General features: G+C 45.7%; 1 protein-coding gene across 1 annotated transcript in view; it reads right to left on the bottom strand.

The window, feature by feature from the left end:
* LOC117347325 (dynein heavy chain 6, axonemal-like) overlaps window positions 1-24,564 on the bottom strand; it is a 2,502,256-nt gene that overhangs the window by 1,011,807 nt on the left and 1,465,885 nt on the right.

Below are 24,564 nucleotides of genomic sequence, written 5' to 3'. Positions count from 1 at the left end.
TCAAGAGGCCTGTGATCTCGTTGATTTCTTGGCTGTATTGTTGCCTCAAATAATCAAAATGAATGATGACATGAAGCTAGATTTTGACAGTGCTTACAGAATTCTGCAACAAAATTTTTTCCAGAAGAAGTATCCCAGACCTATTATAGTCACGCTATTAAGGTACAATCAAGTCCTCAAGATTATGCAGCATGCTAAGCTTCACTCTCTGATATCATTTGAGAGAAACAAGATTCTTATAGTTCCTGATCTCTCTAAAGAAACGGCAAAGAAAAGGAAACTTCTGCTCTCTTACAGGCCCCAACTAAAATCTATGGGCATTAAATTTGGCATGCTGTATCCAGCTCGCATGCTGGTAATGTATAATAATACCACCAAAGATTTTTACAACCCCGTGGAGCTGGCGGACCCCATTGAAACTATCCAGCCTACTACCATTGACAAAACTTAACTGTGTGTATCTCACATTGTGTGTTCTTTTTTTTCAGTGAGAATCGGGACCTTGCTTTTGCAGTCTACTAACCAGTTTATCCACAATTGAAGTTTTTTTTAATATTTCTTATTTCTTTTCACCGATGGTGTCACCACTTGGGTCTTCCTTTTTTGTCAGCTTATTGATCCATGGTTGTGTTAGCTTGTTTACTAAAGTTGTTTGTGTTCTTGCAGTGTGTGATAGTACTAATTTTTGCTTCCATATTTTCTTTTTCCTATTATGCCAAGATGGTTGTCATTAAGATGGTTATATGCTATGCTCTGCTTTCGACATTTCTCCTTATGGGTACATTATTGAAATATGGTCAATCTTTGCAATGCTCTATAAATGTCTTTAACCTGTTTTTCCTTAAATGTAAAGGGGTTTAATAATCCTGTGAAAAGAAACAAAATTCTACTGTATACCGAACAATTCAAACCAGACATTATATTGTATCAAGAGACACCCCTCTCAGCTTTAGAATCTGCTAAAATCGCTCCTAAATGGGCTTATCCACCATTGTTCTCACCATCACTGGGCAAGAGAAATGGTGTTATAATTTTAATTAGGAAACGTACAGACATCAAAATTATTTCAGCTCATCATGACACGGAAGGGCGTTGTCAGTGTTAATTATGTGTTGGCACAACCTATCTCAACGTTTACAACATATATGCACCTAATCATGACAATCCATCTTTTTTTGAGACTTTAGCAGGTGAAGTTACTTCTTCAGTAGATGAGCCATATATACTAGGCGGAGACTTTAACTTTTAATCTTAAATCCTGAAAAAGACAGGAAATCACTTGTAACTTACAAAAAATCCAAAGCATGGGCCTGCTTGCAAGATCTGATGTTTCCGTTGAAGCTAGTTGATTAGTGGATGCTGATGCATTCAGATGAGATTGCTTTTACCTTCTACTCACCTCCTCATTCATCTTATTCCTGGATTGACTTTTTCTTGCTAAGCTACTCTCTGGTTGACAAACTGGAGTCGTCGGAGATCCATTCAATCTCAGTCTCTGATCATACATCGATATCACTAACCCTTAAGAACATTGGCTCGACCAAAAATAAGAGCCTCTGGAGGTTTAATTCATATCTATTGTCAGATCCATCATTCATAGAGCAAACCACTGCTCACATCAAGGAATTTTTTGAATTCAATAAAGTTACTGACACTTCATGGCAAAATATTTGGGATACATTTAAATCGTTCATTAGAGGTACTATAATTTCATATGCCTCAAAGAATAAAAAATATAATAGAATGGCTTTACAGACATTAGAGACTCAAATATCTTCTTTGGAATCTTTACATTTTGAAGGCTTATCCAGTTCATCCCTGCAAGAGAGACTATGTAAACTAAGGTATAAGTACAATTTACTTCTCAGCACTGCTGCCTTGAAAGAAACTTTCCTATGACTATGAATAAATGTGCTCAATTGGCCACTTATCTGAAAATAAGATCGGAAAATACTTCAATTCCAGCTATCAAGAATGACTTGGATGAGACTCTTATGAACCATGGTGACATCTGCAATCAATTCCATTCCTTCTACAAAGATCTTCACACTTCCGATTCTCCAGATTACATTTTGATAGATTCGTACCTTCACGATTTACAGGGCCCTAAGCTTGCTGAGGAAGATAATGTGATCCTTACTATGCCACTTCAATTGGAACATGTTGAAGAAGCCTTACAGTCCATGGAAAAATGTAAATCACCGGGGCCGGATGGCCTTACGGTCGAGTTTTACTTAGTGTTTCCAAAATGTCCTTCTTCCTATTCTTCTACGTTACCTGACTCATCTCATCTCTACTGGTGCTGCTTGGGGCACATTCACAGAGGCGATTATAATTGCACTCTTGAAGCCAGATAAAGACCCATTATTAGTGCACAATTATCATCCTCTGTCCCTGATAAATGTAGATGCTAAAATCTTTGCTAAAATCTTCGCCATTCGTCTCCAGTTGGTAATAAATACAGATCACAATGGCTGCATGAAAGGCAGACTCTAGTGATAACACCCGGCTTTTTTCTCATATCATCTCTCAAGCGCCTTCTCAACAGATACCGTTCATGACCATGGTGCTTGACGCAGAAAAAGCCTTCGATCGTGTTGAGTGGCCCTTTATATTCAAAGTTATGACATGATTTGGAATTCACAATGATTTCATTCAAATAGTCAAAGTCTTATACTCTCATTCATCCACCAGACTTCTGAGAGAAGGAGGGAAATGGCAAGAAGGTAAAGCATGGAAGCTCTGGAAGAATCCCTCTGGAAGAATCCCTTTAAGTCCTGACATTATTAAACCAGGTGAAGTGGGATAAGGAAAAAACCATAAGTTCACAGAAACTGTTCTCTCTACAAAAACCTTTCTCTCCCCCTGCAACTAGTATCTTATCTCTGCAGCTGATGGAAACAGTAAATTAGCTGTGAAAAGATATTTCACATCATTGACTAAAGAGCATGCAAAGATGGGGAAATGCGCTGTTTTTAAGTTCAATTAGCTACTGTAGCAGTAAAACTAGAGAAAAAGCAACAGGTCCTGAGGCTGTGGGTTTGTTGTGGTGCACCAAGGCCCACCCAGCCAGATACCATGAAGAGATAAACAGACCATGGTCCGAAGATATCATCTAAAGTGTCAGAAATATTTGCAGTTGGGAGGAGGTTTATTGCTCGGAAATGCATATATGGTATAGAAACAGGCATTTCGGGGAATAGGTTAGGTCTTACGGTAAACAGAGTAAACATTTAACGTGACGCAGGTCAACCAGCCAATAAAAGAATGTAACTAAGTAGTAATGCATAGGAAAGTAGCCAATAAAGATGTATCATGTGATGTAAACAAACGTGGTGTTGGCCACTAAGAAATGTATAAAAACCAGGCCTTTAGAAGGGAGAGGAAAGAACAGACATCAGAGGACCTCTAGGCCTAGAGATCATCACCTTCTGTTACGCTATATGCTATATGATCTATTCTTGTAAGCTGTTACTGATTGGTAAAATAAATATATACTTATTGAAACCAGTATATAGCGTTCGAGGTCTCATTACCAAAGTAGGCCTGAACAGCTGCCTACATCACTTCGTATAAGTGACATATTCTCAGTTGCTTTTGCTCCAATTAGGAGCACTCGACAGGGTTGCCCACTTTTCCCACTTCTTGATCATGTCACTCCACTGCTAAAATCCGCTCATTAGCTACCAATCCCACACCGTATCATTTATAAGATAGCACTTCTCTCCTTTAAATCTTTAGACACTAAAGAACAGGCCTTTATTTATAAACTCCTTATCCCCCATGAACCTACATGAGTCCTAAGATCCTCCTTGTAGTACCATCATTGAAAATTATTGGCTCACGTCGGACTACTTCCTTCACAGTTACTGCTCCTACATTGTGGAACTCCTTACCTCTGTAAATCAGGGAGGAGAAAAATGTAGCCAAATTTAAGGGAAATTTAAAGACTTACCTTTTCAAGGATGCATGACTCCTAAACAGATCTTAAATATGGTCAGATTTCTTTGATAATTCTAACTGCCTCCCCTTCCTATTGTGGTTTCCCTTTTTTGTATTATTTTCTTTAAATTTGTAGTTCTCCCACCTTTCCTACCTGTTTCTGTTAGTCAAATGTTTGTTCAGTGGAATCTGTCAAATTATGTCTCCCTTCTTTTAATATAACTTGTAAAATGCTAAGAAATCTTGATTTGCGTTTAATCAAAATTTTAATAAACTTGAAACTTCTTTTTAACTTGGCACTGGAGCCTTTACTAATAGCTATCAAATCTAACAGAGCAATACAAGGATTTCAGATTGAGGACCTGACAATCAAGCAATCAACGTACGCTGACGATGTTTTACTATACACCTCTCTAGAATCCCTTCTTGTCATCCTACAGACGATCAACTCTTATGCGATGGTCTCTGGATACAAGCTCAACACAACCGAAACTGAGGTTATGCCTCTTAGCGGAATGCCTTATGGTGATATCATCTCTAATTTAAATCTCAAATACGCTCCGACTAAATTGAAGTATCTGGGAGTTTACTTTGGCACTTCTTCTGATAAGATCCAGGATTATAATATCGACTACATCTTACAAATTATCAAACTACCACCACTAGATGGTTCCCTCTGAAACTGTCCTGGTGGACTCCTTAAAGATGGTCCTGGTTCTGAAAGTTAACAATTGTCTATGATTCCTTTCTTACTTCCATCATCAGCGTATAAGAAATTTGAATCAGTAATGGTTAACTTTTTTCCTCTTAGGCAATTAACCTCATCCCACAATAACTGATCCCTAGAGTTGTTAATCACTAGTTTATAACTTTGTTAAATCCACTCAACTTGTAGCATCTTTCAGTCAATGTTAACCGGCAGAGCATTGTTAAATCCATTCAATCTGTAACATCTTCTAATTATTGTAAACCGCATAGAACTTCACGGTCCTGCAGTATATAAACTGTTATATTATTATTATTATTAAAAAAAGCTCAAATGTACTAAGGAAAATGGTGGGGTTAACTTCCAAAGTACAGACCAAAGATACTTTCTTGTGCACCATTCTGATTGGGACAATTCCACCTTTGGTCTGTGCTTTCGAGGTTGTGGTTTTGTTTCCCCTGTTTTATCCTTGGGGTTAACTTCCTAAGCATATATGATTACCACATAGCCTTCTTATGCCGGCAAGGATCGCAGTGGATCCTGGAACCAAGTCCTACCTCCACTCCCACCTGGATGAAATTGGAACATAAGATTTTTGACAAATCCTATTTGAAATATGTTTCTTTTATATCTGCTGCCAACAATGTTAAAAATAATGTCATCTTATCCTCTACTAAAGCAGCCTTATGTGAAACTGACAAGCTGGCTCTCTTGCAGTGGAATGCCACTATGAGCTCTCCCATCTGGTGTAATCCTCATTTAAAAATTCAAGGCCAATATATTGAATGGAAGTCATGGCACAAATGTAGATTATGGTCTATTAATCAATTGATGTCTGGCTGTTCATTTTTGGATTAAGCTACGCTATCCGGTATATATTACAATTGGTTACAATTTTGCCACTGCATTACTACCTTCTTGAAACAGTCTACATTTTTAGGTGAAGCCCAATCTATCTTGAAATGGTGTATCGCACTTAGATCCTTACCAGGAGAAGCTTCTGCATAGTATAAGATCTTACACCAAAATAAATTTACTGCACCTCATGCGTTATGTGCTGTATTGGATCATGACACTGCCTCCTCTTTTGCTTTGCAGTCATGGTCGATGAACTGGAAGTTCTCCTTTAAGGCCTTGAAATCTACGGACATCATGCAAATAGTTCTCTTTCTTTACCATAGGGCGTATTAGACGCCTCATAAACTTTCAAAAATAAATTTGTCAGTTACCAATAGCTGTTGGTCTTGTCTCCAAGACATCGGCACCCTAGATCATATGATCTATCATTGTCCTCAACTACAATCTTACTGGCTGCCATTTGGTCAACAATATATAAGATATTGCCCATTACTGAAGAGATGTCCTATCCTATACTCATTTTTGGAGCACATGCTCTCACATCTCCTCTAGACAAATATGATTCCAAATTACTTAAATGTTTACTGTTACTAGCATTTAAACCTATACTGTATTGGCCTGTTGGAAAGACTTTTCTTCTCTTCATTATATTACATGATAGAATACTGTCTGTCTGTACTCTAAATTTGAGAAAGTTGCAGCTGAGAAAACATTGTCATCCTAGCCATGTCTCGGGGAATGGCCAAGATGGCGGCGCTTTGCTAGGACACTGAAATCTGCTCTCGTTCAGAGTTTTTTACCTGAGTTCTATTATGCCGCATACAAAGTGAAAGGGCATGGTGAGGATGTTTTCCTCCTCAACACCATCGGCGCCCTTAAATCAACCGACGATTGAGCAATGCCTAGCAACACTTGCCTCAAGACCGGACGAGTTAAGCCCCGCAACGGGGGAGAGTCAGAGGCGCTCAACCCTGCTCTTGCCCGAACCGGATGTCCCGCCTCCCTGTCCGGCAGAAATAGCTGCACTGGAGGATGAGAGCTCGGGGGCCAGAGATGCCCCCGATGTCTCTGTGGAGGATGAATCCATGGCAGAAGAGCCTCTGCTGGTGTTGACCAGCTCTGGGAACTTGGCTCCTGACAGAGAGGACACTTTAGGAGTCATCTTGGAAACACTCCAGAGAGTGGACATAGCAACCAGGAAGACTTCAGAAGAGGTAAAGAATTTTGGGAAGAAAATGGATAATTTTACAAAGGTCTTTGAACAGACAAATACTGAAACAAAAAATTCAATAATTAAATTACAAAATGAAGTCTAGACTTTACAAGTTTATAGAACCGCAGTGATAAAAGACAGTGCTATGTTACAACTAAAAATAGAAAATATAGAGAACTTTAACCGCCAGTTGAATGTAAGGATTCTAAATTTCCCGAAAATTCCTGGAATCTCTTCATACGAAATGTTTAAAAAATATATTGTGGAAATTTTGAAATACTCTTCTGAATATATACCCCCATTGAATAAAATTTATTACCTTCCACCAGTTACAAAAAATTTTCAGGAGCTTAAGGAAAGAGAGGTTGAAATTAAACAAATTCCGCAAATTGATATGGAAAATATATCTGCGTTTTAGGAAAAATCTATTTCTGAGACAGCGGAGAGAGCTACATTATTGATTTCCTTTGTTTTCCAATAGGACTTGGACTCATTTATGAAACAGTACTTTAGATCTTCAAAATCTTTATTTTATGGGGAAAAAATATGGGCATACTTGGATGTTTCAAAAACAACACAAGAAAGACAGAAACAGTTCTTATCTTTAAGACAGGAAACAATGACATTAGGAGCCTCTTTCCTGTTGGCATACCCCTGTAAAATAGAAGTTGCTTACCTGTAACGGTAGTTCTCCTTGGACAGATGGATCTTACAGCCACACAAGAGGGTGACGTCCCCGTGACGGAGCCGACCCGGCAGTCTAAAAGCTGCAAAGCTAAAGAGCTTTGCACATGTGCCAGCCCTCCCCCCTACAGGGTCCCACCCCGCACCTATATAAGCACACCCCCAACCGGCAGAACCCAGTTAGGTATAAAGCTGGCGGCAACAATAGGGGAGGCTGGGCGGGATTGTGTGGCTGTAAGATCCATCTGTCCAAGGAGAACTACCGTTACAGGTAAGCAACTTCTATTTCTCCCTGGACAGGGATCTTACAGCCACACAAGAGGGTGACTCCCAAGCTGAAGGTAACAGAAAAACCACATGGTAATATATCATAATATAGATCTGTTACCTGAGACGGAGAGGAGGAGGGAAGTTGACGCCTCATAAAGCCACTTGCAGGACCGTAGAACCCAGAAATGCATCTGTGCCAGATTCCACGTCAAGGCAGTAGTGCTTGGCAAAGGTATGAATCCTGGACCAGGTAGCCGCTCAACAGATCTCTTGGAGAGGCGCGAGACGGAGGTTAGCCCAGGTGGTAGCCATAGCTCGGAGGTCATGAGCCGTGATATGCGGAGGGATCTCCTGAAGAGCAGGCCCCGGGGCGGAGGCGTAGCAAAACGCAATGAGCTGGGTAATCCAAGAGGATAATGTCAAATTCGAAACCGGTCTAGGAGAGGAAGCCGGACGGATGGAGAGGACAACTGAGACGGGTGTAGAGGAGTCGCAGTTCTGTCCAAATAGAGGCGGAGAGCTCTGGCACAGTCCAGTGCATGGAGTCGTTCGGCCTCCGGTGAAGGGTGGGGGGGTGGATGAAAAGTAGGCAGCACAATGGATTGATTCAATGGAAGGCTGAAACCACCTTGGGTAGGAATTTTGGATGAGTCCGTAACAGCACTTTGTCATGAAGAAAATAGGTATATGGACTATAAGATACCAAGGCATGGAGTTCTCCAAATCTGCGAGCCGAGGTAATAGCTACCAGGAATAGAGTCTTCCAGGTAAGGAATTTGAGTGGTGCAACAGATAGAGGTTGAAATGGGGGAACCATGAGAGCCTGCAGTACCAGGTTGAGATCCCAGACCGGCACCGGAGGTCGGAGGGGGGGATGCAGCCGAAGAAGTCCTTTGAAGAAGCGCTTGACCACAGGATGGCGCGCCAGGGAGACCGTGTCCACGGGTTCGTGATACACTGAGATGGCCACCAGATGAAGGCGAAAGGATTTGTAGGATAATCCGTCGGTTTGCAGGGAAGCAAGGTAGCGGAGGACCTGAGCCAAGGGCGAGGTGCTGGGGTGAACTCGACAGTGGGAGCACCAGCGCTGGCAACGGGACCACTTGGCGGAGTAGGAGCATTGAGTCCCCGGAGCTCTGGAGGCGAGAAGGATGTGTAGGACCTTCGGCGGGAAGGCAGAGTCCCCAGTCAGCGTGGGAGCAGAAGCCAGGCTGTTAGTTTGAGAGACGGAAGGTTGGGGTGAAGCAATCGACCGTCGTGTTGAGCGAGAAGATCCGGGAACCGTGGTAGAATCCAATGAGCCTGAGAAGCCCGGTTGATGAGGACGGGGAACCAGGCTTGTCTCGGCCCATACGGAGTGATGAGGATCAGGGAGGCATTGTCTGTGATGGCCTTTTGAAGGACTTTCCCCAATCAGAGGAAAGGCATAGAGGAGAAGTGGAGACCAGTGGAGGAGGAACGCATCGTCTGCCAGACAGGTTGGTTCTCCGTATCTGGAGCAAAATCTGGGACATTTGGCGTTCGTCTGGGATGCAAATAGGTCGACGTGAGGAGTGCCCCATTTTGCGAAAAGCTTTTGCGTAACTGTGCTCTGAAGTGACCATTCATGAGGACTGAGTTGTCTGTCTGCCAGTTGGTTGTCCGTACCTGGAAGGTAGACCGCCTGCAGTGTGGAATGGAGCTGGAGAGCGAGGTTCCAAATGGAGACTACTTCGCGGGATAAGCGAGAGGAGCCCATTCCCCCCTGTTTGTTCACATAGAACATGGCAACCTGGTTGTCGGTGCGGATTCGGATGATCTGAATGTGTAAGTGGTGTTGGAACACTTGTAGGGCCAGATGGATGGCATGCAGTTCCAGGAAGTTGACGCTGCAGCGGGCTAAGGCAGGGGACCAAGTGCCCTGCGTGGACCAAGAGAGGAGATGAGTGCCCCAGCCTTTCTTGGAGGCATCTGTTGTGATGGTGACAGTAGGCTGAGGAGGACTAAACGGAAGCCCGTGAGAGAGGGGATCCACGTGAAACCACCATTGCAAGTCCTGAAGCACCTGGGGCGTCAATTGTAGTTGCGTGGAAAGCGGTTGAAGGAACTGGTTCAAATGGGTTTTGGGAAACCATTGGATAGGGGTCCTCATTAAGTGAGCAAACTGCAGCACTTGCACTGTGACCGCCATGTGTCCTAGCAAGGTGAGAACGACCCTGGCTGTGGCCCAGAGCCCTGGGTACTAGGGGAACATCAGTTGTTGGATGACTTGTGCTCGCATTGGCGGGAGTAAAACCATAGCCTGCTGAGTCCGAAATGTCGTCCCGAGGAATTGAAGGGATTGATATAGGAAATGAGACTTTGGAAAATTGAGAAGAAAACCCAACTGTAGAAGGAGGTTGATGGCATGGCTCAAAGCCTGGCGTGTGAGGCAGGGCGTCAAGCTGAAATGAGCCAGGTGCGCCACAATGTGGATGACGCGCTTGGAAAAGACCCAGGGCGCTGACTAGGCCGAAAGGGAGAACTGTGTATTGGTAGTGAAGGTTCTGGAACACTAACCAGAGATACTGTCAGTGAGGGATGAATTGAGATAGGCATCCCGAAGGTTTTTGACGTGAGCCCAGCGTCGACCTGGAGCAGCGGAGCCCTGACAGAGATCGAGAGCATGAGGAATCACTCCTTCAATATGAAGTTGTTTAGGTTCCGTAGGTCCAAATCGGACGGACGCCTCCCGTCTTATTCGGAATGAGGAAACCTCGGGAACAGAATCCCGGGCCCCGCTGGTGTTCGGGAACCGGCTCCCCGGCCCGAATATCCAGCAGTCGAGACAACTCCTGTTGCCAAGGAAGCAGGTGAGATGGTCTAAGAGACTGTTGGGAAGGTGGGCCCCAAGGTGGAGGAGCCAAGAAACCAAGGCGGTATCCATGTTGAATGATGCGCAAGACCCAGGTGTCTGTGGTTATAGCTCGCCAGGTCTGGAGAAAAACCTCAACCGACCTTCCACCGGAACAGCGGGAAGGGGAGGGTTGTTCAAAAAGAGGGTTGGGGCTTCTGGCCCGCAGTTGAGCGGGTTTAGGAGAGCGACGGTCTCGCGGGGCTCAGTTGGAGGATCGTTGCCGATAGGGCCGAAACTGCTTCTGCGGATATGGTGCATCTGTGTTGAGTGATGTGCGGTATCTTCCTCCAGAGCATCCATTGCAATCCTCTTCAAGCCCCCAATTTAGACCCTAAACCATGTCTCCGAACGAGCTGTCTCCGAGACGAGGAGCAACCGCCACCTTCGCAAGAATGACCACCCCCAGTGTAGAGTATTGCAACCCTGCCAGTCCGCGGGGGGAAATACGTGTAGCCGTTCCCCGCATGGCGGTATCAAAGGAATCTTTGGCGGCTCGGATATTCGATATTGGAGAGGACGGCCTTAAAAACGTCCTGCGTGGGCACCGGTAAGGTCTCAACCAGTACATGTTAGAAAGAGGTGATGGATGGCAATTCGCCCAGACAGCATGGAGTTTTGGTAAGCTCGTTTACCCATGGAGTCCTTGATGCGCATCATGCGGACCGGTGGAGGTAGGAGCAAAGTCTATGGAGGATTTGAATATCTGCAAGGCAGAACGTACCAGCAGGGATTGGTGGGAGAGTTGAGTTTTTTCCCCAATCCCGTCACCTCCTGGACTGTGTAGTTATGGTCAAATGTCGTGACCCGGGACGAGGAGGGAGTGTTCCAGATTGCTTTCTGAGAATCAGTCAGAGTAGCATGAAGGGGCAAAGAGATCACTCCTTTAGGGAAATGAAGATACTAAAGGACCTAAAGTCTCTGTTCCCGGGGGTCCGTGTGGTCAATTGAGAAGAAGACGCCAGCTTGGATAGGAAGCGTGTGTAGGAGGTGTCTTCCGGGGATGATGCCCTATCCCGCTCGGAGTGTTCTCATGAGCCAGAGAAGAGAGCAGGGGGTCCGTCTGCGGATCAGGCGAGGTTAAATATTTTACTTGACATCTCCCTTTCCTCAGGCTTGCAAGCAAATTCCCAGCAAAGTTTTACCAGAGAAGATTTATCTGTCTCTGAAGCAACACAGGGAATTGATCCCAAGTCCCCAGGATTGTAATCTGTTGCAGTAACCATCAAGCTACTCAATTCTACTCTGCTCCATTTCTTCAGGAGCTATTGAGAAAGCTGGTGGGCTGGAGCAGTAGCAGCAGACAAGGTAGGAAGACCCTAAGTACAGAGGCAGCAGCTTAAACAGGGAGCCACCACTGTTCCTTGCTATATTACCTCTCCTGAGTGGGCTTGCAGCAGGATGTCTATGCCGGTCTGGGGAGTCAGAAAGCTGAGCTGTAGGCTCTGTAGCTCGGTGCCGACGGCTGGCTTCAGTCGGTGCCGAGGGCGGGCCCAAGAGGAAGCTATCCAGCCGTGATTGGTCAGTGGGAGTAGCCACTGAGCCAATCGGTAGCGGGGGAGCAAGAGAGCCAATAGGCAGCGTCCCTGCGTGTGACGTCATCGGGCTCGACGTGACACATGCAGGAGACGTCGGTGCCTGAGCTGGTGAGAGAAGTACCAGCTTCGGCACCGTGTGAGGCAGTCCCTACGGCTCCGATGCCCCTTGCAAGCAGGCGGAGGGGAGAGCGGAGGCCGCGGTGGTTGTGAGGCAGTCCCTGCGGCTCCGATACCCCTTGCAAGCAGGCGGAGGGGAGAGCGGAGGCCGCGTTAGGGTTTTGCTTTCTTTGGTTGAGGCACTCGAATTTCGATCGAGCGCCTGTGAATTTTCGCGCAGGGAGCGCAGGAAACCCTCCGGTGGAGGGGACCTAGGCAACGGACACCCAGGAGGTGTGCGGGTGCGTCGCCGACGTCTTCAGGGCGCACGAGGAGCAGCGCCCGAATCCAGGTCTGGATGCCCAATTTAGATCCTATGTCATATAAATAAAAATGTCCAATTTAGATCCTTCATATAAATAAAAGTGTTGAAAAAAAAAATTTTAAAAGTTGGAGCGAAATAATAACGGCTGACACCGTTCTGACTACCGAGTCGGATTTTCGCGGAAACTTTAAAAACTGGGTTCTGCCGGTTGGGGGTGTGCTTATATAGGTGTGGGGTGGGACCCTGTAGGGGGGAGGGCTGGCACATGTGCAAAGCTCTTTAGCTTTGCAGCTTTTAGACTGCCGGGTCGGCTCCGTCACGGGGACGTCACCCTCTTGTGTGGCTGTAAGATCCCTGTCCAGGGAGAATGTATTGTAAAGTATGCACAAGTTAAATATGTATTCTTTCTTCCTGACCAGCTAAAGTCCTTTCTGGAGTTGAAAAATATGACTCAAAGTTTTGACCCAGTGTATTTAGAGTGGCAAATTAATTGCGTTATAGCCTTTCTTCATAAATTGTTTCTTCTTATTTATTACGCTTCTTTTAATTCTGAGCCAGCTCCTCCTTGATTTGTGGTCTAAGGAATGATACTCAGATATGCCACAGGTTTTGTTTTCTTTTGAATGTATAATACATTTTTATACTGTATTTTCTTGTAAATTTGTTGAAAATAATAAAGAATTAAAGATTTTTTTTTTAAACCCCATTGTCATCCTATGATTAGGTATGGTCCAGAGTTTTGAACTATTGTATGGAATGATGTATTTGATCACAATGCTAATATCCTCTTTACTTTATTTTGTCATCTTTATTTTGTTGTTATTTTAACATTATGTAATGTAATGTAATGTAATGTAATTTATTTCTTATATACCGCTACATCCGTTAGGTTCTAAGCGGTTTACAGAAAATATACATTAAGATTAGAAATAAGAAAGGTACTTGAAAAATTCCCTTACTGTCCCGAAGGCTCACAATCTAACTAAAGTACCTGGAGGGTAATAGAGAAGTGAAAAGTAGAGTTAGAGGAAAAATAAAATAACAAGACAGCATTGATCTAAATACTTGGAAGGTAGAAGAGAGGAGAGAAAGGAATAGAAGCAGAATGGGTTAGCGTCAGTGATGAAGTGGAGCAAGTAAGTTTAGGAGGAGCGATTGAAGTTTCCAGAAAGGGCTTCTTCAGGGAAGAGACTTGGCCGACAGTCCCAGGATGCCTATGTCTCCTCCCCTGCGATGTTCTCCCATCCATGCATTCCCTCCCAGACACACTGCCCGTGCCCCATCCGCTCCAAGGATTATGTGTATTATGCTTCATTTTCTGTTTGAATGATACCAGCTTGCAAGTTATGGCCGTATACATCAAGGATTGTTCCTATGCAAGACACTTTGCTGTTTGTGAAATGTATTTTTATTGAGCTCGACAAAAATGAGAAACAAAAAGTACAGGTAAGTACAGAAGAACAAAGAACAAGCTCACTTAAATTTAGAAACACAATGCAACCCAACCCCCCAATCCTCCAACCCCCCAGCCCCCCCCCCCCAAAACCACTCCCCCCTCCCTCCCAGTCCTCCTTCAAGCTACAAACGAAATGATGGACCAATAAAGAAAAGCATATACAGAGAATATGCTAAAAAAAATACAAAGTTCAACAGTTCAGTAAACAACTACGAGCTAAAGGAGTCATAGTAGACCAAAACGGCTCCCAAATGCGCTGAAAAGAGCATCCCTGTATGGAAGAGAAATCCAGCACATTCCTGCATTCCCACATCAAGAGTGTGATCAGGCTACAGCGCCAAAGAGAGTAGTCCGGAGCATCCACCTCCAACCACTTGAGCAGTATGCATTTGAAAACAACCAGGACTGTCCACTTGTGAAAAGCAGCAGCTCCCCGTCTTCGTGGAAAATAGTGGAGAGAGGCACCAAATAAAAACAAAGGAGTGCGCTGTATGGTGACATTCCAGAGCGCTCCAAAAAAAGAAATATAGCGTTCCAAAAGGAGTGAATAACAGGACAAGTCCATAACATATGGCCCAATCCAGGAGCATGACAACGAAGACAGATAGCTGAGGCACGGAACCAAGAAAGATAGGCCCTCTTAGGAGAAATGTACAAGCATATAACCAGTTTATAATGTTGTTTCCAAAATGTGGTATATTTGTACAAAGCAGACCATTATTTAACAGCATTTAATATCACACCATCGGGCAGGTCAGTATTGATATCACGAGCCCAAGCATCTCACAATATAGCATGATAAAGCACGGGGGATTCATCCTTCAAGTGTCTATGGTAGAACTTAAGAGGAACACGGAGCTGTGATAACAACTCCTTATGAGAAGCTGTCAAGTGGCAAGATGGTAGAGAAGCAATATAATGATGAAGCTGCATATAAGCGAAGCCATCAGTACGAGGGAGATCAAAGTCCACTTGCAACTGGTCAAAAGGTTTGATGCTCCCATCATCCTCCACCAATTGAAACAATAAATGAATCCCCCGTGCTTCCCACCTGACAAAATTGGCTGCATCCACCCCAGGAAGAAAATTAGCATTAAAACGCAGAGGCAAGAAAGGAGAAACAGTACATATGAAACACCTTCACCGGATCAGACCGAGGTCCATCTAGTCCGGTGCTCCGCACACGCGGCGGCCTATTTAGGTACTCCTTTTTGGAGACCCGACTTTACCGTATCCCTCAATATGATATGCAAGAAAGTGTGCATCCAACTTGCGCTTGAATCCCAGTACCGTAGTCTCCGCCACAACCTCCTCCGGGAGTGCATTCCAAGCACCCACCACTCACTGTGTGAAACAGAACTTCCTGACATTTGTCCTAAACCTGCTGCCACTCAGTTTCAGGCTATGACCTCTTGTCCGTGTCACATCTGAAAATGTTAGCATTTCTGCTTCTTGGTCTATTAGTCTCTATCAAATCCCCTCTCAGTCTTCTCTTCTCGAGGGTAAACAGTCCCAGTTTCCTGAGTCGTTCCTTGTAGCTCAAATGCTCCATTCCTTTGACAAGTTTTGTGGCTCGCCTCTGCACTTTCTCCAAAAGAGTTATATCCCTCTTGAGGTATGGAGACCAGTATTGGACACAATATTCCAAGTGCGGTCTGACCATTGTTCTATAAAGTGGCATTATGACATCTTCCGATCTACTCGTGATCCCCTTCTTAATTATGCCTAACATCCTGTTTGCTTTCTTTGCCGCTGCCGCACATCGTACCGATGGCTTTAGGGTATTGTCAATCAGTACCCCCAAATCCCTTTCTTGTTCGCATTTTGCTAATGTCACCCCCAACATCTTGTACTCATGTTCCTTGTTTTTCTTTCCTAGATGCATCACCTTGCATTTGTTTATGTTAAAGTTCATCTGCCACTTTGTCGTCCACTTTTCCATCTGTTTCAGATCTTTCTGGAGGTCCTCGCAGTCCCTTTGAGAACCAACCGCCCGACATAGTTTTGTATCATCTGCAAACTTTATTATATTGCATGTTGTTTCCTCTTCTAGGTTGTTTATAAAAATATTGAACAAGATAGGCCCAAGAACCGAGCCCTGAGGCACGCCGCTAGTCACTTTCTCTAACAGAATGAAATTTACACACCCAGTGCCAAAACTCTCCACAGAGGACGGTGAAGGACCATGTGAAAAAGAAGCTCTGGCTGTAAAGAAGGCACAGAATGGAGATAAGCACTAAAATGAACAGTTTGAAAACAGAAAAGTTCCAAGGAGGTATTAGTAAAAGCAGAAGCACCCCAAAAGAGATCATTGATATGACACATACCACAACCGACAGTCAAGAAATGAAGATTCAACAAACCCAGGCCTCCCTTATACCAAGGAGCAGCCGCCAATCTATAAGGTAAACGAGCTCTCTTACCCACCCAAAGAAACCTCTGAACCAATCATTCCAAATGCTTTTCATCCCTGGAGGTCAAATAGAGAGGAAGTACTTGAAAAACATACAGCCAACTCGGAACAATTAACATGTTATACATACTCACCCGACCAAGAAGCGAAAACGGAAGACCCCCCTCCCAAATGCAAGCGATTCAAATGAGCCTGAAAAAGGGGGTCCTCATTCAAAGAATACAAACGAGAAAGGTCAAGCGGTATAAGTACACACAAATATTTCAACAAGGACTCTGCCCAAAGTAGGGGGAACAAGCCCTTCCATGCAGTACGAATCTCAGGGCTAGATGTCAGTGCAACCGATTTTTCCAGATTGAGAGTAAGGCCAGGGTAAAAGCCAAATTTCGAGATAACATCTAATGCAGATGACAAAGAGGTCTCCAGACTAGTAAGAATCAAAAACATATCATCTGCAAAGGCTAAGGTCTTCAACTCCACCCCCTCCACACACAGACCCCGCACCTCCTCAAAGAGACTCAAAGTGCAAAGTAAGGGTTCCAAAGAGATAAGAAAAAGCAAAGGGGAAAGGGGGCATCTCTGTCATGTACCCCAGAAGATGGAAAAGGAATCTGTATGGGTTCCATTAACCAACAGGGACACCCGTGGATTAGAATATAAAGAATGCACAGCTTGAAGATAGAAACCCCCAAGCCTAGAGTATGAAAAAGAAAGGACCAATGAACACTATCAAAGGCCATGGAGGCATTCAAACTAACAAACAAGACTGGAATACGATGGTGTTGACAATGAGCAAGCGCAAAAAGAACCTTCCACACATTGCAAACTGACTGACAGCCACGAACAAAGCCAACCTGATCCTCGTGAATTACATGAGGAAGATAAGGAGCTAAACAATCAGCCAGCATATGAGAAAGAAGTTTAAGATCAACGTTAATCAAAGAAATTGGGCAATAGGAACCGGGGTCATCCGCCCCCTTACCTGGTTTCAGTAACAAGGTAATAAGTGCCTCATTGGCATAATGGGGAAGAGAACCCTCAAAATAGCAATATTACAGTAAGCCAGTAAGGGTCAACACAATTGGGGAGATAGAAGTCGATAAAATTTACCAGAAAACCCATTGGGACCCGGGGCCTTGCCAGAATGAAAAGCTTTAATAGCAGATTGTAATTCCTGCACTTGGAAGGGACAGTTAAGATTAGATGTAGAGAATGACACGGTGAAAAAATTGGTCCCCGTCACCGCCCCGTCCCCGTCTCACCATCCTCTGCACCGCCCCGTCACCGCCAATCCCTTCACCGCCCCGTCACCGCCACTGCCACCCCATTCACCGCCCCGTCACCGCCACTGCAACCCCATTCACCACCCCGTCACCGTCACCGCTGCATACATAAAAGCCTCAAACGGGTACGATTTTATATACTTTTCTTTATTTACGTATAAAGGAAACATTCTTTAAAACTTTACCTCTGAAACAACTATAGAAAAATAGACTGATATAAATTCTCAAAACTGACACATTTTTATCACTAAATTTAAAATATTTATTTTTCATACAATTTTTCAATCACTAATCTTCCACCACCCCTGGGGCTAGCAATGCACAGACATAAAACTACACAGTCTTACATGCAAAGAGGTTGGAAATAAAATAATCTTATTCGCTTTGCACTCTGATTAAAAAAAAAGAACCAGCTCAGTGCTGCAAGAGTAGCCCAGCCAGACTTCAGCACGGAGCTGGTCCTACTAGAAACCTCTAATGTGGCTTAGTAAAAGAGACCCTAAAAGCAAATAATCTCACCTGCATCAGAGCAAATGAAAATTTCAGCATGAGAATGTGTATGCTATTGGAAAGAGTAGCTCAGCCAGACCTCAGCACGGAGCTGGTTTTTTTTTTTTACACAAACATTCCTTTCCTTACCTCAGCTTGTAACCGACGAAGTTTTCAGGTTTTCAAGAAGCTGCGAAATCCAAATCCTCTGCTCGGCTCCGAAATCACAATCGCTACTGCTGCACTACAAGCCATTAAATATCATGTGCGGCAGTAGCGATTGGTCCCCTACTTTGATCTGACAAATGAGGAGCCAGTATATTGGGGGGTGGAGTCAATGCGGCAACGTGCAAGTTGGATCGAGAGTTGGAGGAGACAGACAACATGGCGGAGACATCAAACACCCGGTCACGAACACGGTGAAACACAGGTAAATAGCGGTTCCTAGAAGGGGGTACATTGGCCTGCGGGGACAAATCTTTTCACCGTTTTTGCGGGCGGTGAAAACTTTTGTCCCCGTGTCTACGGCGATTTGGCTTTGGAGTCTCCATAACCCGCAGCCAAACCGCAGCCACGCCGCGGCTCCCTGCGGGGATCGCTCCCCGTGTCATTCTCTAATTAGATGTTACAGCCTCAGGAAGTCGAGGCAACCCAGAGGAGTGAAGATAGTCCATCATCAAGTCCGGAGAAACATCGTCAGGAGCAGCACACAACTGTGTGAAGAAATCACAAAGATCCCCAGACACATCGACAGTGCGAGATACCCGACCTCCTCTCAGAGTTCAAAGCGTCAAAATCGGACATTGACTAGGCCTAGCATCAACCAAACGCACCAGGAGACACCCTGGCTTATTTCCAAATCAGTGGAAACGATGATTATAGTAAGCTGCCCATTTCTGAAAGCAAGAATGAAGAAGATAATTAAGCGCCTCCAGGGCAGATAGATATTGTTCCCAAGTTTCCACTGAATGAGTAGAATGAAAAGTCTTCTTAGCCGCGTGGAGAGCCCATTCTAGATTAATAATCCCTCTATGAATACGCCTATTTCTAGCACACGTGAAAGAAATGATATAACCTCTAAGTACAATTTTAGCAGCTCCCCAAAATAAAATGGGATAATCCTGATGTTTGTTATTAGTCAAATAATCATCCCATTGGGTCTGCAGAAAGATCCGAAATTCAATGTCATGGGCAAGATAAAATGGAAAGCACCAAGAAGGAGAGCGGACATATGCAACATCCAAATGAATATCCAACCAGATCAAGGTATGATCTGAAATATTCAAAGAGCCAATATCAGTAAGTAATATAGAAGAAAACAGTTCTGGAGACACAAAGATATAATCTATCCGAGACCAGGTATTATGAGCTCGGGAGAGATGAGTATAGTTTTGAACCTCAGGATGTAAGAGATGCCAAGGGTCTAGTACAGAAAGGGTATCACAAAAATCAGTTAGGAGACGACCCTTAGCCCCTGAATTAATAGATAAGTTACCAGATTTGTCACACACAGGGTCCATAACCAAATTAAAGTCACCCACGAGGAAAAATGGGTCCCCAGAGTAACGGGAGCTAAGTTCAGTGAGCTTCCGCAAAAAGGTAGATACAGATGAGTTTGGACCATAAGAACATAAGAATTGCTGCTGCTGGGTCAGACCAGTGGTCCATTGTGCTCAGCAGTCCACTCACGTGGTGGCCCTTTGGTCAAAGACCAGTGCCCTTACCTGCGTACGTTCTGGTTCAGCAGGAACTTGTCTAACTTCGTCTTGAATCCCTGGAGGGTGTTTTCCCCTATAACAGCCTCCGGAAAAGCATTTTTTACCTCTCTCTGGGTGAAAAACTTCTTCCTTACATTTGTACGGAATCTATCCCCTTTTAACTTTAGAGAGTGCCCTCTCATTCTCTCTACCTTGGAGAGGGTTATCTTAGAGAGGGTGAACAACCTGTCTTTATCGACTAAGTCTAGTCCCTTCATTATCTTGAATGTTTCGATCATGTCCCCTCTCAGTCTCCTCTTTTCAAGGGAGAAAAGGCCCAGTTTCTCTAATCTCTCACTGTACGGCAACTCCTCCAGCCCCTTAACCATTTTAGTCACTCTTCTCTGGACCCTTTCGAGTAGTACTGTGTCCTTCTTCATGTATGGTGACCAGTGTTGGACACAGTATTCCAGGTGAGGGTGTACCATGGCCCGGTACAGCGGCATGATAACCTTCTCCGATCTATTTGTGAACCCCTTCTTAATCATTCCCAGCATTCTGTTCACTTTTCACCGCCGCTGCGCATTGCACGGACAGCTTCATTGACTTGTCGACCAGTACTCCCAAGTCTCTTTCCTGGGTTGTCTCTCTAAGTACTGCACCAGACATCTTGTATTCGTGTTGTGACAGGGAAGCCCCTGTCCTTGCCAAAAGAATTACAAAACCCAGCATGCATCCTGCCCTGGGCCCAGGAAAACCTGGCATGGAGCCAGGACTGCCGGCCCAGTCCAGAAGGGAAGAGAAGAACCAGGTCGTAGCCCAGCCTAAGAGCCAGAGGAGGAGGGCCCTTGAAGCTAGTTCTTTCCCCTATTACTCCTTTCCTCCTTCTCTGAAACCTAAACCCAATTTAGGAGAGGGTGGAGTTAACCCTCGGGGCGGGCAGATCAAAAAGCCTCAAATACAAACCAGGGGAAGTCAGAGGGGGAGCTCAGGTGGGACTAATTCCAATCAGCCAGTAACCAGGAAGGATTGCAGCTACCAGAGAGCTCCGGTGCCTCAGCCCCCTTTGCTATCTAGGAGTCAGCCCCTCAGGAGGGAAAGTGAAGGCCCTGGACCAGACCTTGCCAGGCTGTACAAACCCTGTGAGGGTGCACCAAGAGATTGGCCGTGGAAAGGACTGGTGGACAAAGAGCTAACATCCAGGCAAGACGGGGGTTGGGAGAGGCAGCCCGAGAACACTGGGTGGAGAACCAGCCAGGGCTATGGGTCTATGGACTGGGAGATGAACAGTATTCCTGGGGAGAGTGAACCCGGGGAAGATATGGACTTAGGGGAGAATGATATATGAGAGGTCTGTCCCATTCTCTCAACAATCCAGTCCAGGCTAAGGGAAGCCTTGGACACTAACCATGTTTGAAGCAGGGTCAGACCAATCCTGGCCAATTGAGAAGTAACTATCAGAACTGTTTAGTTACCTTACTTCTGGTAGACTTGAAGGGGGTAAGCGGCTTCTGAAAGTTGGCCCAGGGTGGGCTTTGTTACGTTCAATAATCCAGGACACATTCTGTGTAGGAGAATCTGGAAGCCAAACCTTTGTTTTATTTGTTGGGAGGTTTGGGGTGTTAATGTGCTTTGTTTTGTGGATCTGGAAACTCCAGGCAGGGCACAAGGACTGAAGCCCAGGTTATGTTTGAAGATGAAAAGTGTGAAGAACGTACTATATGTTCCAACATGTTTTTTTCTTTTTTTTTTTTTTTTTTTTAAAACTTTAATAAATCCGGTTCCAGTTTCTAGGAAATCCGTCTTCCGGGTTTTCATTCATCCAGCCATATAAAAGGCGCAATAATAAATCTACCTGTGGTCCGAGCCCGGTCTCCCACCTACCTGGGAACCGGCCCGGTCACAGGAAGTTTGTGGCAGTGGTGGGATGTAGCGTTTCCCACAGGCTGGAGAAGGAACTGCGGGAAAAAAAAACATTGAGAAAAAAAAAAAAAAGGAAAAATTGTGAACTATTTTTTTTTTCTTCTCCTTTTGCCTTTCGTGGTTTGGAACTGGGCATAATTGACTGCAAGGGGTGCTTTTGGAAAAGCAGGAAAAACCTCAATAGTGGAACCAGGAGTTTGGGACAGTTTAGGTTTTTTTTTTGAAGTCTTGAGTGGTGAAACACCAAGATTCGGCTAATCTCAACTTTTAATTAGCCAGTTTGTGGATTACCCAAAGCCAAGCAGGAAGCAAAGTTGCAAGCCGGAAGAAAAGGGTCCGGAGGAGTATAAGGAGCAGCAGGGAGGTGCCCAGGAGGGAGACTGCTGAGCCCAGGGAGAGGAACCGAACGTGCATGCAGAGAGAGCCAGAGGTCCTGGTCGGAGGAGTGGCTGGGGAGGCCCTAAGATCGCATCGCTAAGACACATCAGACCCTCAGGTAAAAGTACTTAGGGAGGGCTGGTGTGGATTGCAGGGTAAGGGGACCAGAGAGCTCTGGACAGAGGGGGGGAGGGGAGAACCCTTGAGCTTAGGGTGCCGCACTTGGGTTTCCTTCTCTCTGTTTATTTTCTAGGATGGAGGCGTCCAAGTTCTTGATGGGACTAGAGTCAGAGATGCGGAAACTCCAGCAGAGTTTCCAGGACATGCTGCAAACCCAAGGCAGACCTGTGGAAAGCGGACCATCAAGCCCAGCAGACCTGTCACACGGAGTTATACAGCAGATGATGGCTCAGATCCAGGCCATCAATAACCTGGCTCAGAGACAGGCCGTACCAATGACCAGCAGTGCAGGACCAGTCGTCGGGCCGGTAGGAGCTCCTTTTGGGGAGCCAATAAGACTAAATAAGCGGGCTGCGGATGATGATATCCAAGACTTTTTGGTAGGGTTTGAGAGGGTTGGTGTAGCCTCACGTTGGCCAATGGACCAGTGGTCAGTCAGGTTGATACCCTGCCTGGGAGGGAGAGCCTTAGAGGCCTACCAGAGCAAGCAGCTGACTACCCGGTCCTAAAACAGACCCTACTGGATTACCTAGGGCAGTCCCACGAGCGATACCGGGTCCAGTTCAGGGCAATAAAAATGACCTGGGGGAGCGGCCTAAGGCGATGGTGCAACGATTGAGGAGACTGTGTGAGCGCTGGATGGCTCCCTACGCTCATAACCTGCAGGCGGTTATGAGTGAGCTAGTACGGGAGCAATTCATGGAGGTCGTGCCTGTAGCCCTAAAAACCTGGTTATTAAAGCAAAATCTTACCGGTTTGGGGCAGGTGGTTAGGGTTGCTGAGACATATCTAGAAGCCCAGCAACAAGGTACTGCTACCCCTGCGACTCCGGAGACAGGGGGGACCCGAGCCCCAAGCTTTTGGAAGGGGGGAGGAACACAACGAGGTCTGGGTGGTGGTCCTACCGCGGGCCGTTGTTTTTCCTGTGGTAAGCCCGGCCATAGGAGCAGGCAGTGTCAGGCTAGGGTGAACCTGATGAACAAGGTGGGGACCTTTGTACCAGGTTCTAAGGAAGAATGCATGATCCAGGTGAGATTGGAAGGGGTGCCTGTGGTTGCTCTTTTGGACTCAGGAGCCAACAAATCCGTCCTATCCCAAAGGGTGTGGGCTCGGATCCTTAGGACTAGGGGTCAGGACCCCAAGGGCAGTCCCGGATTCAATGCATGCATGGGACCTCCCTTCCCTATGAGCTCAAACACATTTGGGTGGAGTACCAAGGGAAGGAACGTGTCCTAAAAATGGCCCTGATGCCTAGACCTCCCTACGAGGTGATCCTGGGTCGGGAGTGGCCCTATTTTTGGGAAGGTTTCGAGACCCGAGGGGGTAGGGCAGCCAACGACCCAGAGGGGGAATTAGCCCAAATCTTTCCCTTAGAAGATAACCTTCTGGAGGGGCCTTCCCAGAAGAGAACCAGGAGCCGAGCCGAAAGGCGGGCGGACAAAAAAACCTGCTCTCCAGGAAAAGGGGAAGAGAGTCAACTATCCTGGAGACCCTGGGTGCCTTATGAGGTAGCCCAGTGTTTTCCAACCCTAGGCCGGGAGCAAAGAAAGGATCCTACCTTAAGCTCTGCTATAGAGCAGTGGGAAGATATGGGGAGGGGATCTGGTCAGTTCCAAGTAGTAGGAGGGCTCCTATATAAGGTGGGGTGGAATCCCAGAATAAGGCGAAGACAAAGGCGCCTGGTGGTACCGGACGCCTTCCGAAAGCAAATCTTTTGGGCCATTCACAGAGACCTGGGAGGGAAGCATCTGGCCCCTGACTTAACCATTAGGCAAGTGCAGGACCAGTTTTATTGGCCTGACTTAGCGCAGGAGGTCAGGCAGTGGGGTGAGGAATGCTCCCGGTGTGAGAAGAACATAGGGCCTCTAGGGGAGGATAGAGGAAAAACTGGACCAAGGAGTGGGACAAAGAAAGTGCACTCATCGGTAAAGGGGCAAGCCACAGAGAGGCCTGTTTTGAAGGTTATGAGAATATCTCCCAAAGCCAGGGTTCCCAGCCAGGCTACGCCATATTCGGTAGGGGTAGATTTGAGTAGTATCCAAGAGATAAGGGTACCCAAAGGGAGCCGAAAATTAGTGGACACGAGTCTGGTGGTAGTCCTGCCAGAGGGATGTTATGGGCACCTAGCCCCGAGATCAGGGTTGGCTCTCCAGGAGGGGATCCACATAGGAGCGGGGGTAATTGATCCCGATTTTCAGGGCTCGCTTAAGGTCCTGGTGATGAACCTTGGGGAGAACGAAT

Source organism: Geotrypetes seraphini, chromosome 1 (assembly GCF_902459505.1).
Source record: "Geotrypetes seraphini chromosome 1, aGeoSer1.1, whole genome shotgun sequence".
Lineage (NCBI taxonomy): Eukaryota > Metazoa > Chordata > Amphibia > Gymnophiona > Dermophiidae > Geotrypetes > Geotrypetes seraphini.
Note: the sequence above shows the minus strand (reverse complement) of the source record. Positions and strands in the feature narration are given on the sequence as shown.